The 15,927-nt window shown below is 35.9% G+C and overlaps 1 protein-coding gene and 1 pseudogene across 1 annotated transcript in view; one reads left to right on the top strand and one right to left on the bottom strand.

Moving 5' to 3' along the window:
* The window catches only part of LOC144470600 (uncharacterized), a 208,439-nt gene that overhangs the window by 37,809 nt on the left and 154,703 nt on the right, over positions 1 to 15,927 (bottom strand). The window lies entirely within an intron of this gene.
* Positions 12,126 to 12,837, top strand: LOC144472336 (protein GVQW3-like; annotated as a pseudogene).

Raw genomic sequence — 15,927 nt, forward strand, 5'->3', positions numbered from 1 at the left:
GCCCATTTTTGTTGTACTCGTTAACAAATTATTTCGCAACACGTCGATATAGACGCTTGTATTCATTGTATCGTCAATAAAAGTTAAATTTCCTACTCCATGATATGACATACAGCCCCATACCGTGACAAGATCACCACCGTATTTTACTCTAGAAATAATTTTCTTTTGATTTAATTCGGTGTTCGGTTTCCTCCATACAAATCTTTTCCCATCAGAGCCGAAAAGATTGAACTTGCTCTCATCTGAGAAAATAGCCGTCTTCCAAAATTCCATTGTCTTACTTGCATATATTTTTGCAAACTCGAGCCGTTTCTCCCTATTCTTCTCATTAATGAACGGGTTTTTTTCTCGCTGCTCTACCATAAACTTCCGCAGAATGTAAAACATTTCGAACTCTTTGGGCATTCACTTCTTTTCCCGAATATGTTGCGATGCCAACGGCTAAACTTTTGGCATTTTTAAAAGGATTTTTTATTGCTTCTTTGATGATACCTCTTCGTTTCCTAGTGGTAACTACTTTCGGACGACCTGATCGTGATTTGTTCTCGACGCTACCAGTTTCCTTAAATTTTTCTACTACATTTCTCACTGTCGAGAAATTTAAATTTAACGAATTGCCGATTTTTCGATAACTTTTACCACTTTTGTGTAATGAAATAATTTCATTTCGCACGCTCATTTATAACTCGCTCTTCTTCGTAGACATGATTCTTGTTCGAAGTGTAAACACGTACTGATTGTATTGAATGAGGTAAGAGATTCGTAACAGCAACTTCTCTTTATGCTTACGTTCCTGAATCCGAAATTGTCGCGTACGAAAGCGAGTAACACTTGCTCTTATAACAAAATTGTACGTGTGCCAATACTTTTTTGACTCTGGATTTTTCGTTTCCTTGACTTTATTTCCTTATAACAAATAACTGAGACTTCTCAGTAAACATACTATTTGTGTGCGTCAAAAGACACTAATAAACATAGTTAATGTTAATAGATTACTTTGTAGTTTAAAGATATTCAAAGAAAACTGGCTGTGCCAATACTTTTTTTATCCACTGTATGTACTATTCCTCGCTGACATAAGAAATACACGAATAGTGGCAACCAATTTACAAACGAGGTACGTGAACGATGAGGAAATGTAATTTTTGCCATCACAAAATTAAAGAACTAGTTGAGAAATCATGTTGGTAAAGGTACACTACCTGCTTCGTTTATCTCGACAAAAATGACGTCCACGTAAGCTTGCGAAAGATCAGTGATTTCCAACGTCATATATCGGCAATCGCTAAAGCATCATTTCATTTTCAAATCATTCAACGAATTATAGCGTGCATAAAACGGTAATTTCGCCAGACGGATAGCCCGAAGTGTTCGCCCTTTAAATAAATTGCCAATTAAGCGAAACTCCGCGGAAATGATCCCGAGCCAGCGTCCGCGAGCCGCGGAAAACGCACATACGCAACCCGAAATTATCAAAGCACACCTAACCGACAAATTGCAAAAACAAACAGTCTGTGCAGAACGCGGCCGGCTCGCAACATCGGCGCAGCACCAAGATGGCTCCCGATGAACGCATCAGGGGCGTCCTTCGGTCGTACATAAAATGCAATTTGGTGGGTGTCAGATGGCCGTTACTGTTGCCGGCTCTGCTTCTCCGACCGGACGCGTTACGAAATTTAATTGGATTTATCGATCGGTTTTCTGATTCCCATTTCCCGCCCCCGTGCCGCCACCCTTTTCGTCCCTGAACCTACCCCGCTGTCCACAGAACCACGTGAAAATCCGGCCTGGGCTGCCGGAGTGTAATCGACATCGTAAACCCGACGATCGGTGATTTCCTTCACCGTTTGGTAGAAAATTTTTCATGCAGTTTGCTTGATACCCTTCGATCGACAATGGCCAGCAGTTTTTATACCAACCTTTCGCGCGAATTCACAGCGCGCGATTGATGTAATGTGTATTCAAGTTAACGGGAATTTACTTTCCTCGCAGCTCCCGACGATTCGACGAGACGAATAATATTTTGTTTCGGATTTAACCGTTCGCGCAACATTTTCATCACAGAAATAGTAATTACAAGTTCTTCGATTACAATAATTTCTTAGAAGATAGAGGAAATTTACATCTGCTGTGTGTTTTACTCCTACTTAAATGCTTATCCTTATGCATGCGAAGCTATTTTAATTGTAAATATAAGATAATTTTTGTTGAAATTACTGAAATTAAGTTTTGCGACTCATACAGCAGTTACTTTTTTAATAAGTTTTTATATCGAAACTTTATTAATATAAAAGTTATCTTCGAACGTGATACGTATAATAATTTTAATGTGCAAGGGATTGAATGGAAGGGCTAAAATATTGATGATACAGGAACAGAATTATTTTCCAAATTCAATGAACGATAAATATTATACAGTATAAAATACAGTAAACAGAATTCTCGGCAAGAGATTATGACAAGACTGCAGAATTTTATGCAGAATAAAAATAATGTACAACGAGTACAAGAAACAAGAACTGCGCAAACATTTAATTCTGCTTTGAATAACTTAAATGAGTTAATTGCGATAATTCCATAAATTCGGCAGTCTAATTATGGCAAAAAGAAATACAGAGATTAACAAAGTGGATTGTGATTGAAAATCTTCTCTAGAATAACGATTAACGTAAATAAGATTTTGTAATTATTAAACAAATCAATGAATTCTGTTATGAATTGAAATCGAACAAATGACAAATATCCTGTCAATTTGGTTTCTCTAAATAGAAAAAGTAGTTATGCTTTAACATGCATACTACTATGTACATGAAATAGCTGTACGATATGTTTTGTGTACAGTAAACACAACGATGTCCAATGATTATGTATAGTAACGAAGAGAACAAATATATTTTTATATGTTCTTAGGATAGATAAAATTTCCAACATCCACCACTAGAATCTAAACTTCCCTTTTCTAATTCAAAAAGTCGATCAAAATCATTCTTGATGCTACTTATGACGGATTTTAACTCCATTTTTCTAACGCGTATCAAATTTTTTGGGCGAATGACACTCACATCAGTGAACACGATATAAATATGTTAATAACATACATTAGTGTTACAATAAGACATACAACTTTTAGAAGTTAGAAGAACTTTTAGAAATTAGTTTCAGAATAACTTTTTAGTTACCTATTAGTAATAGTGCTAGTAGGCTATATAACTTCTAATACTAATAGGCTATATAACTTCTAATCGTTAGTTTTTCAAAACCAATTGGAAGTCTAGGAAACTTCCTCCATCATTATTGATTTAATCCCTTTGGTTTCATTTCAGTTATCTCCTAAACTGTTCCAGCACTGACCTGTACACTATTGTTTAAATATATTTCAGAAATAATATCAGTAGCAAGATAAAAACGATCCGATAATCCCACTTCATAAATCCACGTTTGTTAAGTATGTACAGTGAGTCCCATAAGTATTCGTACCCTCATTGCTTATAAGAGAAATCTGTTGAAATCAAGGGATGCATGTAAAATTTTGTAATAAACTTTTTATTATCTTATTTAATATTTTTGAATGTGACGGAAGAGGAAAAGTTTGGAGGAAGCCTAATACAGAACTAGAATTTAAAAATGTACAACTAACTGTAATGCACGGCGGAGGCTCCGCGATGGTGTGGGACTGTATGGCGGCATCCGGAATGGGCAAACTTGTCTTTATCGATGGAATTTTGGATAAGATAAAGTATAAAAATTTACTCGAAGAAAATCTGCACTCAAGTGCGATTACCACGTTCCCCACTTTTTACATACACCTCCTCAGAGTCCAGATACAAATCGTATAGCAAATTTATGGGCGGAAATAGATCAAAACTACACGAGCATAAAATTTTCAATAAACAAATGCTAAAAAACAAAATTTTGGAAGTTTGGAATAGTATTGAACCAAATATCGCATTAAAACTGGTAGAAAGTATGCCAAATCGATTAAACGATATAATAAGGCATAAAGGTGAACCCACTAGATACTAGAAGATTAATATAAAGTAAAAAAGCTACTCTAATATGCGATTTTTTGACAAAAACTACACTGGTACGAATACTTTTGTGGACAGTTATTACGTATTACGAGGAGTAAAATCAATATATTTTGACTGACTGTATATATGATAATATAGGATGATCTCAGTAGCGTTTTATTGATTATTTACTGCATTCGCTAAGATTGCCAATAATTTGTATAGGGTATCATAACTTTAGAAACAATAATGTAATAGTTCAAGATATCAAATGATCCTTCTATTCTGATCCTTTCATTCTATACTTATTCTATTTTAATCTACAGAGCAAAACTAATTTATCTTGTAACATAAACAACAAATAAGAATAATAATCTAGAATACATTTTCGGCTCATAATGGCCTCGAAAACATGATGGAAAAGTTTGTTAGCTACCTCGCGGGACACGTTGTCTAGAGTTCCAAGACTCGAAGACGGGATCAGGGGTGATAGCCTGCTTATGAACCTTCCTTATGTTGCTCTAGCAAAGTTTATAACCTTAACTACCGAACCTTCCTTAATTACTTATCATCGTCTACAAACGTCTTGCCTGCACACTTTGCTAACTTTCTGTCACTCGCTTCAGTACCTGATCCCAGATTTAAAGACCAAATATCAAACTGTTGTACGTTCACCCGACACGCAATATACAATGTTTTCGAGTTAAGAAAATTTCTATTCTCGCTGTACTTAATTCATATACGTGCATGCAGAATAGCATAACTTCAAATGAGCAACAATAGTTATCAAAACGTGGATCGTGATTTAAATCATGTTGCAAAAATGTGTTTCATCGATTATAAAATTTCGTACGACGAAAACCTAATAAGAAGTGTGCATAGATCGCAGGTTCGATAATAATTGAGTGGGTTAAAATCATGGCGAGACAAAAAAGTCCTGTCTATTAAGCTTAAATTTAATTTTTCCGTTTTAAATAGGAATATTTTATCGTGATTGTCTCAGTAGCGGTTTGTGGAGCAAATTATGTATAAGATGTAAAGTGGACAACTACTCTTGACTTCCATACTTTTTTCAAATCAAATGAATTGTAATCAATATTGTTTTACGATGTCCCTTTTTTATATTCTTGAAAAGATGAACATTTTCTAAGAATTTTGTGGATTGATATTTTATCTCTCGTATTTGAAGGCATTCCTTGGAATAGAGGGATTTAATATCACGATAGCTCAGCTGTTTCTCTCTCAATTTCCATGAGCTCATTTTTTGCGCGCGATAATACCTAACGATGGACAGTGGTTAAAAGAATGATTCGCTATATTTTTGGACGTTTCGGGTGTAAAAGAAATTATATCAAGATTATGTTTTGATCGTAAGAAAGGTTGCACAACCAACACGACTACCATTTTTAGTATAGTACACTATGTTAACTGTAGCATGCAACAGTTTTAAGCATAAACGATTTCGAACGCTATTCCCAACGGTAGGTACATTTCTTGAAAATATTCAAGTATATCTTTCAAAACGAACAATTCCACATTACCATGGTTAGTGTCCAATGCATCAAATGTAATGAAATATTTGCCAATGTCTCTCGAATGGACAGGTTCCACAATGCATCGTTCCTTCTACTGAAGTATCAAAGAGAAAGTACGACAGCTACATAGAGATCGGGTTCGCATCGTAAACCATAAACTGACGGATCGGTTTTTGGCGAATAAAACGAGCACTCGTGTATTCTGGAATATTTATGCACAAAGATCGACAGCAAGCGAGTCTACCGTGGAAATAGCTGTAAGGAACACCGCCGAGCTGTAGGTTCGGTTGAACGTACGAAGTTTTAGGAAAAGGAAGTAATCCCGTTTAATATCAGCCACCGTAGGCTGATCACGTTTTGAGACCTGTCATGTTCTAGTCATTTTAGAATTCGAGGGTAGCCTTATGGTCTACATGGTGCGGCACTTTAGTAAAGACGACGTGTTTATACAAGGGAATATATTAAAAAATATTTTTGCTATACTCTTTAGAGTTATTGCTATACTCTTTATACTTCTTTAAAGTTATTCTTATTCATTATAAAGGGTTACAAATTATGAGTATATAATAAATCTGAAAAATATTTTGAACCCAAAGTATGATATGCAAATACAATGTGGATAATAAACTTACCAATATAAAAAATAACGCAAATTTTCGAATAGTACTATATTTCTTCGCAACTATAACCTTGTTTTCACATATACGAATATCAGACAACTAATCCAGCACAAGTGCCCGATCATCCGATTGTGGCTTGAAAAACATCTGAGGCGCGTCCAGAAGCGTCCATACGCTTCTCGCTGCTTCATCAGTAGCGCGGGGATATTTAATACAATTTTAACAGAGACAATTTAAAAATTGTCTAGTAAATACCGAAAAATCGGTATTTAAACCTTTCAATACCGGTATTACGAAATTGTGAAATGGCTCGAAATACCGGTATTCGGTATCCCGGTATACCGGTATTGCAATCCCTATTTATAATTAACAACAAATTAAATAAAAGATCGCTTTATGTACGATTTCGACGTCTATTTCATGCTATCTTAACAAGACGTTTACAAAATTCGAATCAAAACGAGATAAATATGAAATACGTAAATATTTTTTGAAATACTTCATTCGTAATACACATGACTCTATGCAACAGTTATTATATTATACCTATCGAAATAGCTCTAGTATTAAAGGAGCTTTTTACTATCCGCCCATACTTATCCTAATACTGAAGTTTTCACTGAAGCCTGATGTTACTAATACATTTAGATACTGTCTCTAGCGTCAGTATGCCGATCATATTTTCCCATTATCTTCCTTCTCCATTTGAAATTAAACGGTATGCGACTGAATTGCTGCCGAATATATAATGCGACCATAAAAGAATTTTATAAAAGGATCAATTTCCTTTCATGAAAGAATTGCCATTCTTTGGACAGCACGTCTATTCACCCGAGAAAAACCGAGTTATTGTTCTTCGGCCACGGCAGTGAACGAGGCGTAATTATATGCCATGCACCAGCTTCGAGGCACCAACTGACTCGCGGAACAATAGAAGACCCTTCACGTCCAGCACGGTCATATAGCGTAATATCATACGAAATTCAAACGTTCCTAGTTACGCTTCAGAAAAATCACTTCGTTTTGATTTCGTGTGACGTCATTGGGCACATTGTGAACACATCTGCTATAACATTATTTCAAATAAGATTTTAAATAACATGTTATATTATTCTACAATTATTTTAGATAATTGTGAAATTCTCTTTGATAATTATGTGGTGATTTTAATATTAGCTCTGAGTATGATTTATACTGACGTCATCATAACGGTTTCTATAAGGCAGAAAGATCGATCAGAGTATGTTCATTAATTATACGATAATAAGAAACATTTTTCTGAAGAATAACATGCCTCTTCCATTTTCTACGCTAGTAGAATACATGGTATATTCTTCCTTTATTTTTATAAATTTTTTAAAATTGTGATATGCGATATTTTCTTACAAGCAGAGATATGCATTAAACGTGTAACATGAATTAAAATGTTCATGAATTTGTGTTTTTTATCTTCTTTTCTTGTCTTTTATCAATCATAATTAATGAAATTTGAAAGTTATATGTTTTCATTGATTTCAATCTTATTTCCTTCGATTTTGCCATGTATCAATACACTCCGTTAAATGAATTAAATAAAACATTTCATTGAAGGATAAATGATAAATAAGAAAATTTAATTTGAGTCATATTTATATTCCCATCATAATTTAATACGGTCCTGAGGTTTATTCCATTAAAATATTGATAAGAACCTATATTAAAACATAATATAAAAACTAACTTAAATCGTGTGCATTCACTTTTAATTTGAGCCCTTAGATTTTGGTAAATCTCAACGAGACTGAATAGAGAAGTTGTGGTTAATTCTTCCTTCTTGTTTCTATTCTTCCTTCTATTCCAGTATATTAAGATTCAATTTTTAGCATATCTCAATTATTTTCAAATTATTGGGTTAGGGAATAAATTCGTAGCTTTTTTATATTTTCTTTTATTTTACGACGATTTGTTGTTGCTTGACAAAGTGATAAATATTCGTTTCATAGAGCTGTTTCTGCTCTACAAAACTGTGTTAATAGTTATAACAATAAAGTAATCCATTATTTATTATTTAATATTTACTATTTCATTTATTACGTGAAATAAATAAAGAAAGAAAGAAAGAAATAATATAATTTCCGTACTTGCAAACGTCAAGAAATATTTTGACCGTGTGTCGCTACAGCCTCAGAAGTAATAACAAATTAAATGACTCAAAAAGACGATTAGAACAGTTTTGTAGAGCAAAAACAGCTCTACCGAATGAATATTGTACAATTTGTCAAACGGCAACAAATCGTTGTAAAATAAAAGAAAATGTAAAAACGCTACGAACTTTCTCCCCAACCCAATACAAATGATCTATTGTTAAGTATATTTCTTTTGTATTATTATGCTACTTTAGTGAATAGTGTGTTCGTTGACCGCCGGCCCCAAAAGAGGGCACTAACATCAGTCGTGAATATCCAGTCGGTACAACAGTAAAACGTCAAGACACAAAATTTCATAACCTGTTTGATATATTTTTATATTTTACATTTCATTTATTTTATCATAAATAATTCTTATATTTTGCGATGGACTCATTCTATTACCCAGCTACCAGAAAATATCATTTCCTAGCTTATCGATTCGAAAGGCAAGTTTCCTTCCTTATCAGCATCGCGAGACTCTCTTTTATCAACAGTAGGTAACACGGGAATCTGTTTATCAAGGATCGATAACGGACAATTTGCTGGTGGTAACATACCGACTGCCGGTAATTTATCATAAAACAGTTATTTAACGATTTTAATTTAGTTATGTAAAACTGCAGTAATCACTGTAAGTTCGAAAAATCAAGAACAGCGTCATCTACATGTGCGACCATCTGTAAAGTAAAATACACACATTTAATAACACTGTATATAAAATATTTAACGTTCATGTAAACACTATGTTTTCAGGGACATTCCAGTCGATATGAAGAAATTTTTAGCGTTGCTTGCAAGTGCATTTGATGACTTATCTAACGTCACTAGAGAGACGGAAAAATGCGAACCAGGAAGGAACTAATTTTATGGAAATGAATGGGGCGTGGCGGGGAATTCTTGAATGTATCATTATCATCGGCTCGATATATTACGTCCTACGTGCTGCCATCCGATCACAGGTGCATAAGAGTGTGTCCTCGTGCGTATAACGCGGCATACACGGTTCAAGATTTCCTGACGATGCATTTAACCGCGGTGGAACAATGCGATGCACATGGGAGACTTATCATTTGAGGTATCTGATCCGAGAGATTTTCTCCGCCTGTGTCATTCAACAGGAAGGCTACCGATATTCACAGACTGTACTTTTAAAACTACAAACACTTTTGAAATCATAAATTGTACAATTTTCATAACTTAATCCATCTATACGAATAATAAACAAATTTTCTATATTTATAATAAAAGATTTATAATTATAACACTATAAAAAAATCTTCAGTCTACTCAGAATATTCCCATTACGAGCTATTAATTTATTTTTCATCCCCGAAATACTTAAAGGAAATTATTAAATTTGGTCAGAGCGTAAAACATATTATCATTGGAACCGCGTGATTCCTGCTATGTTCAAGAAACTTTTTACGCCTTCAAAGCCTTATGCCAAGCATTGAAATCACCGAGCAGTCGGATCCGCCAGCAGTCGATATTAGTCAACGTCGTGTAACACATTTACTTGTATTGTGCAGGCAAGAAAATTTATGCTGTGGGCATTCCGTGATCGCAGGACTGCTAAGCGCAGCATAGTGGCGCGAACATCGCAGGTGCCGATTGAAGTTATAACTTTAGCGGAATTGCGACGCGATGGCATAACGCGCACGCGAGATTACAGACCGCGCGGCGGTGCAATTTTTCAATTTATACCGCGTGAAAAGAAATTTCCGGACTATGAAAGTTTTCTGCAATGTATCTACTAGAGTTCCTGGCGAGTGTACCTTTTCCGTAGAAGCCGCGAAAAGAAAAGTTTACGCCGTAAAAGTTTCATACGGAGCGCGCGCGCGCACGTGAATGTAAATAATATAATTTCCTTAACTTTCTTATCGTGAATTTTCCCCTCGTGAGCACGGTAATAAATTCGTTTTTCCCTCGTGAATTTTGGACTGTCGGAGTTGCGCGGAACGTCGGGATATTAGATTACAAAGATCTTATTATGGAGTAGTAAAGTTGCTTCGGAATTGTTTTTGAGCGATTCACCAATTTCTTACGAATTCGTCGATTCGTAAAATTTCGGCTGCCGCTCTGACGATCTCAAAAAATTGATCAAATGAAAATTTAAAAGTGAAATTGTACGACATCAACCACTTTTTCATCATTCCTAATAATTAAATTACCCCTGTATAAATAACGTGGCAGTCAGACTGTTACAGTTTCGTGAAAGACAATCATACGGCAATAAACGTGAACGTTTTTTTTTAAAGAAAATCGCTATTACGTAGCAATTTATTTAGCAGCGTTCGAGCGATACCATCAGATTAATTTTCCGCACAGGAGCTGTCGAACAACAAACAAATCAATTGCTCGGAGACTAAACCACAAGAACAATTACTTGTTGGTAGTACCAGAACGATGAAACGATGAAATCGACAAGAGCGTACTGCGTGCTTGACATATTGAATAATGAGTCAAGTACTAGCCTCGCACGGAAATCTGAAATACTGGCAGAAATATTTCTTTTTTCCGCCATCGCGTTGATTGGCTAGGAACGTACCGGCGTACCTGGACAGCAATTAATCGATCACGACGGAATATTTTAAGTGATTGATTTTCTCGACGTGCACAGGCACGGGCTAACTCAATCGTCCGGCTAGGCCGGCTTCGATGAAATATTACATTACTCGGTCCATTTATCTTATTTACGAAAAAACCCTTTGATGTGGCGCGCTCTGGTATTAATAATATTTTGCGCGATATTGACTTTCGTTACAAGTTGATCAAAGCAATTTCCTTCCGAGGAAATATTATCGATGCCGAATAAGTGCCGTTAATAATTGGACACTCCCAGATTGCTAATTGGCGGGGAATCTTTCGAAGGGTCTTATCTTTTATGATTGCAAAGCAAGGCGAAAAAGTGAAAGTATTTTCATAATTGTAATACTTCGGGTTAGTTGAAGGTTGTTCAATAAGTTTTAATAACGCATCGCCGTTACTTTAAATTGAAGCACGAGGACTTATCCCTGCGATAACAGGCTATTAGAAAATGCAATCAAGAAGACGATTTTTTACTTTAACAAATGACAATAGTTTTTATAGATGATACAGTAGCACTAAAATAGCTAAAATTAAGGGTTTCTCATCTTTTTTACAGTTATGTATACACGTGCAAATGTTGTCTTCGTTATCCTTTTTCTGTACTGTTCTCTTAAAGATAACATTGTGAAGCGGGCAGCTATAACCAATTTAACATAGTTCCAAGAGAGCTAATGTCTTAGATAAGCTAGCCAAGATACCCAAAGCTTATGGAGTCAGCGTAATAATTTAGAAATCTTTTGTAATGATTCGATATAGGGCTCTTCCGGTACAAAGCTCCTCCGATACTGAACTCGGTATTATCAAACACACAACATTCACATCAGACAGAACACGCCTCCTGACTCCCGCCGCGCGTCTTCCTCCTCTTAGACGCCACAATGCTCGGTAAACCTCAGGTGCGTACCATGAGACGTGAGCCAGGAGGCTTTGCCCTCGCGATCTGAATGTCAGGTGCTAAATAATTCCGAGTTTTGCTCTCAGATAAAATTTGAAAAAATATAACATACTACTGTGATCAAAAAGTAAGGTGAAATTGTCATTTAAAAATCCCGGGCATTAGGAAGGCAGGTATATTTTTTTCCCTAGGTTGGTAGGACTGTCTATAACATTTTTCAAGCGTCTGTTTGTCAAAAGGTTTAATTATCTCCGAGTTACACGTGTTTTTATAAACAACCAAAAGTGAATTTTTCGATTTTTACAATGAGTGATTTTGTTGAGAAAAGAACTTGCATCTAATTTTGTTTGCGGAACGAATATTCTTGTGCGGACACGTTGAAAATGTCGCGAAAGGCCTTTGGTGATCAAACTATGGCACAAAAAAACGTTTATAAGTGGTACAATGAGTTCAAAGCGGGCCGAGAACGCGTTGAAGACGAACCGCACTCTGGACGACCATCAACGTCTACCCACGAGGGCCACGTCAAAAAATCAAAGATTTGCTGCTTGAAAATCGTGGATTGACAATTAGAGACCTCGCTGATAGTTTTGGAATATCATTTGGCTCAGCCCAAACCATTATGAAGAATGTTTTGTGTCTCAAACGCGTCTGAAACGGCCGGAATTATGGGCGAACAACTCTCGGTTCCTTCATTACGATAATGCACCATGTCATACTGCTCTGGTTCTTCGCGACTTTTTTGCCAAAAACTCGACTCATGTCGTTCCGCAACCACCGTATTCGCCTGATTTGGTTCCGTGCGACTTCTGGCTATTCAGCAAACTCAAAAGACCAATGCGGAGACGCCGTTTTGACACGATCGAGGAGATAAAAACCGAATTGAAGAAGGTCTTAAAGGCTATACCGGAAAGAAACTACTCCGACTGTTTCGAGGACTGGAAAAAGCGTTTGCAAAAGTGCGTTTTATCGAACGGGGATTACTTTCACGGGGATGAAATTGCTTTGGAAAAATAAATCAAAAATTTACATTTTATAAACAAATTCACCTTACTTTTTGATCACAGTAGTATATTAGGTTGTCCCATAAGTTTCTACCGCGCTACGCTATGATTGACTCTAAGTGGCTGTATTTATATAAACATGCAGGCTTATCTCTTAGCCGTTTATGCTATATATTAGCCGCAATTGGTTTAAAAAATTTAGAGCTGGCAATTTCGAGTTGAAAGATGAAGACCGCAGCGGCCGCCCAGCAACGACGGATACGGACATTATCAAGACTGTGCTCACTGAAAATCTGCGATATAGTGTGCGTGAGATAGTGGATGCCACTAATATTCCCAAGACAACGGTACATAAGCATTTAATCAAGATGGGATATGCGAATCGATATGAAGATTGGGTTCCACACCTATTGACGGAGACCGGCCTTATGAACCGCGTCTCTATGTGCGATTTGCTTCTCCAGCGACATGAAAGGGATCATTTCTCAAAGAGGCTTGTCAGTGGAAACGAGACTTGGATTTTATACCAAAATGTGCATCGAAAACGAACTTGGTCTAAGGAAAATAGACCATCAACTGTTGCGAAGCCTGGACTTCATCCGAAGAAAGTTCTTTTGTGCATTTGGTGGGACTGGAAAGGTGTAGTGTACTACGAGCTCCTTACTCGAGGCGATACGATCAATGCTGACAAATATTCCAATTAACTGGATCAATTGAAAGCCGCCATAGCAGAAAAACGGCCAGAATTGGCGAACCGACGAGGCGTCGTTTTCCACATGTTTACGACATCGCAAAACAGCATGTTGCGTTGGCCGTAATGCAAAAATTATTACAGTTTGATTGGGACGTTCTATCTCATCCTGCGTACTCCCCAGACCTTGCTCGATCCGATTAATACTTGTTTCTCTCCTTAAAAAATTCTCTCCGCAGTAAATCTTTCAAATCCATAAGAGAAATAAAAAGGCACCTAGATAAATATTTTGCAAATAAGCTTCAACAATTTTGGAAAGAGGGCGTAATGAGGCTGCCTGAGAGATGGAAGAAGGTTATAGAACAGACCGGTTCATATATATCATAATAAATCTACCTTGAACAACAAATATCGTGTATTCATTTCGCATCGAAAATGGGAAGATACTTATCGGACACCCTAATACATCATCTTCAGTAATCTAATTTTTAGATAAATGACTTTAATGTTTTTTTGCAACCTATGCCATTACAACACAAATGTTTGCACAAAACTTTTTGAAAACGTACAGTTTCAATTCTGCAACAGCCTCTCGTGAATCAATATTACTCTTTCCTAAATAGCGAACGTTTATTGATTATCCGAAGCGACTACGGTCGCCGGATGCGTTCACGACTCGATGAAATTGTTAATCGTTAAGCCGGTCGCAAGGCGAGGGAAAGGTGTCGCGCGATCGTCTCCGAGATCCGTAGCTGACCTAAAGTCAGCGTGCAAGGGTGATAACTTTCCGCGCGAACCAGCCGACAAAGCAGCTTATATGGCAACTTACGCGGCAACTCGTTTCGCCAAAGCGGTTTCCTATCTTGCGCTATTCGCTCCCATAGAATGCAGAAGGACAGCCGAGGCCTGTCGGCTATATTAGTATACGGCTTGTACAAACAGGCTGAAGTTAGTGTGAAGCCGGTGAAAGAGACGACGGGATACGCAGCAGCAGAGATGCCGAAGAAAACTTCGCAGAGGGTGTACGAGGTCTATCAAATTTCTATCGAAAACGATGAACTATTGATATTATTTGTAATTCGATTTTTATAGATTTATAATTAAACTAGGTAGGTAAAATTTCAGATAATAAAAATATTAAAAGTATTTAAGGACATCTCTATAGTATTTTCAACTCACTGAATTTGAAAATGAAAGAAAGAAATTTTTATTTGACTCATCCTTGCTGTAAGTGATGCAGATGAGTCTTATTTTGTATAAAAATCCAAAATCTATTTATAACTACTTAATATATCGTCAACTGACGATGATTTTATAATATCCAGAAGTCTATAATTTACAGTTAAAAACCTTTTAATGAATTGTTTAGTCGCTCTAACTAATTTCAGTCGCGTTTCAAAAAGCCATTCCCGATGGCATTATTTAATATTTTTGAAAAAGATTGTTTGAAAAAGATTCCTCTTAGCGCAGCTCAGTAATTGAAAATTCCATTAATGGGTTTCCGGTAGATGACTGCCACATCAACCACCTCAAAGATTTCATAAATGGAAATATTTTATTTTATCGAATTAAATTTAAAAAGTGATGTTGTATAAGATAAATCACATCCACAACATTCTTACGTCTTAAGCGTCCTAACAAAATTTGGAAAATATAATAGATTAGCGTAAACATTAATTTTCAAATGTAAGCAAACAAATCCATTATCTATATATGGGTGACGTGGCAGTCAAAATATTATCAGAGACAATCTTAACTCCTTGTCGTACTTTAACAAATCAGACTCGTGATAGAGATTTGTAGTAATAAGCTATTAAGTATAAATGTTTATCCGTTCCTTTAAGTAGGAATCAAATTTTATTCTCCTGTTATCAATATTTAAATATTGAAGTAGATGTAAGAATAAAATAATTGTAGAATTCCTTTTTTCTCAGAGAAATTAGTGCAAAAGTTCTAATCATAGTAATTGTAATGAAAATGGTACGGCAAAGCGTTAATCAAACCAGACGATAGATAAATAAATAAAATTGGCACTGCCGAACTGCATCTCCCAAAAATCTCAGAAAAATAAAGGAATTTACGTAATGAAATCCGAAATATAGTGGGCACAAGTACAATACAATATTAATTCGAAATACAATATTCGGACACCATGGCATACGAGAAATTTTGACTCCGTATCATTACTGTTTGTTGAATTAATGAATTTATAGTTTTTTAATAAAAAAAATAACACTTACTCTAGATTCTACAAACGTAAATTTTATTTACATAATTTGTATAGTTTTATTGTCTATTGATATTAAATGAACTAGTGCTCAATTTTGACGTTGCAAGAATATTCGGACATTTCATACAATTTGTAGTTTATAAGGGCCCTGTTAAGATGAATATTTTGAAAATTTGCATCGT

The sequence above is a fragment of the Augochlora pura genome, chromosome 1, assembly GCF_028453695.1.
Source record: "Augochlora pura isolate Apur16 chromosome 1, APUR_v2.2.1, whole genome shotgun sequence".
Lineage (NCBI taxonomy): Eukaryota > Metazoa > Arthropoda > Insecta > Hymenoptera > Halictidae > Augochlora > Augochlora pura.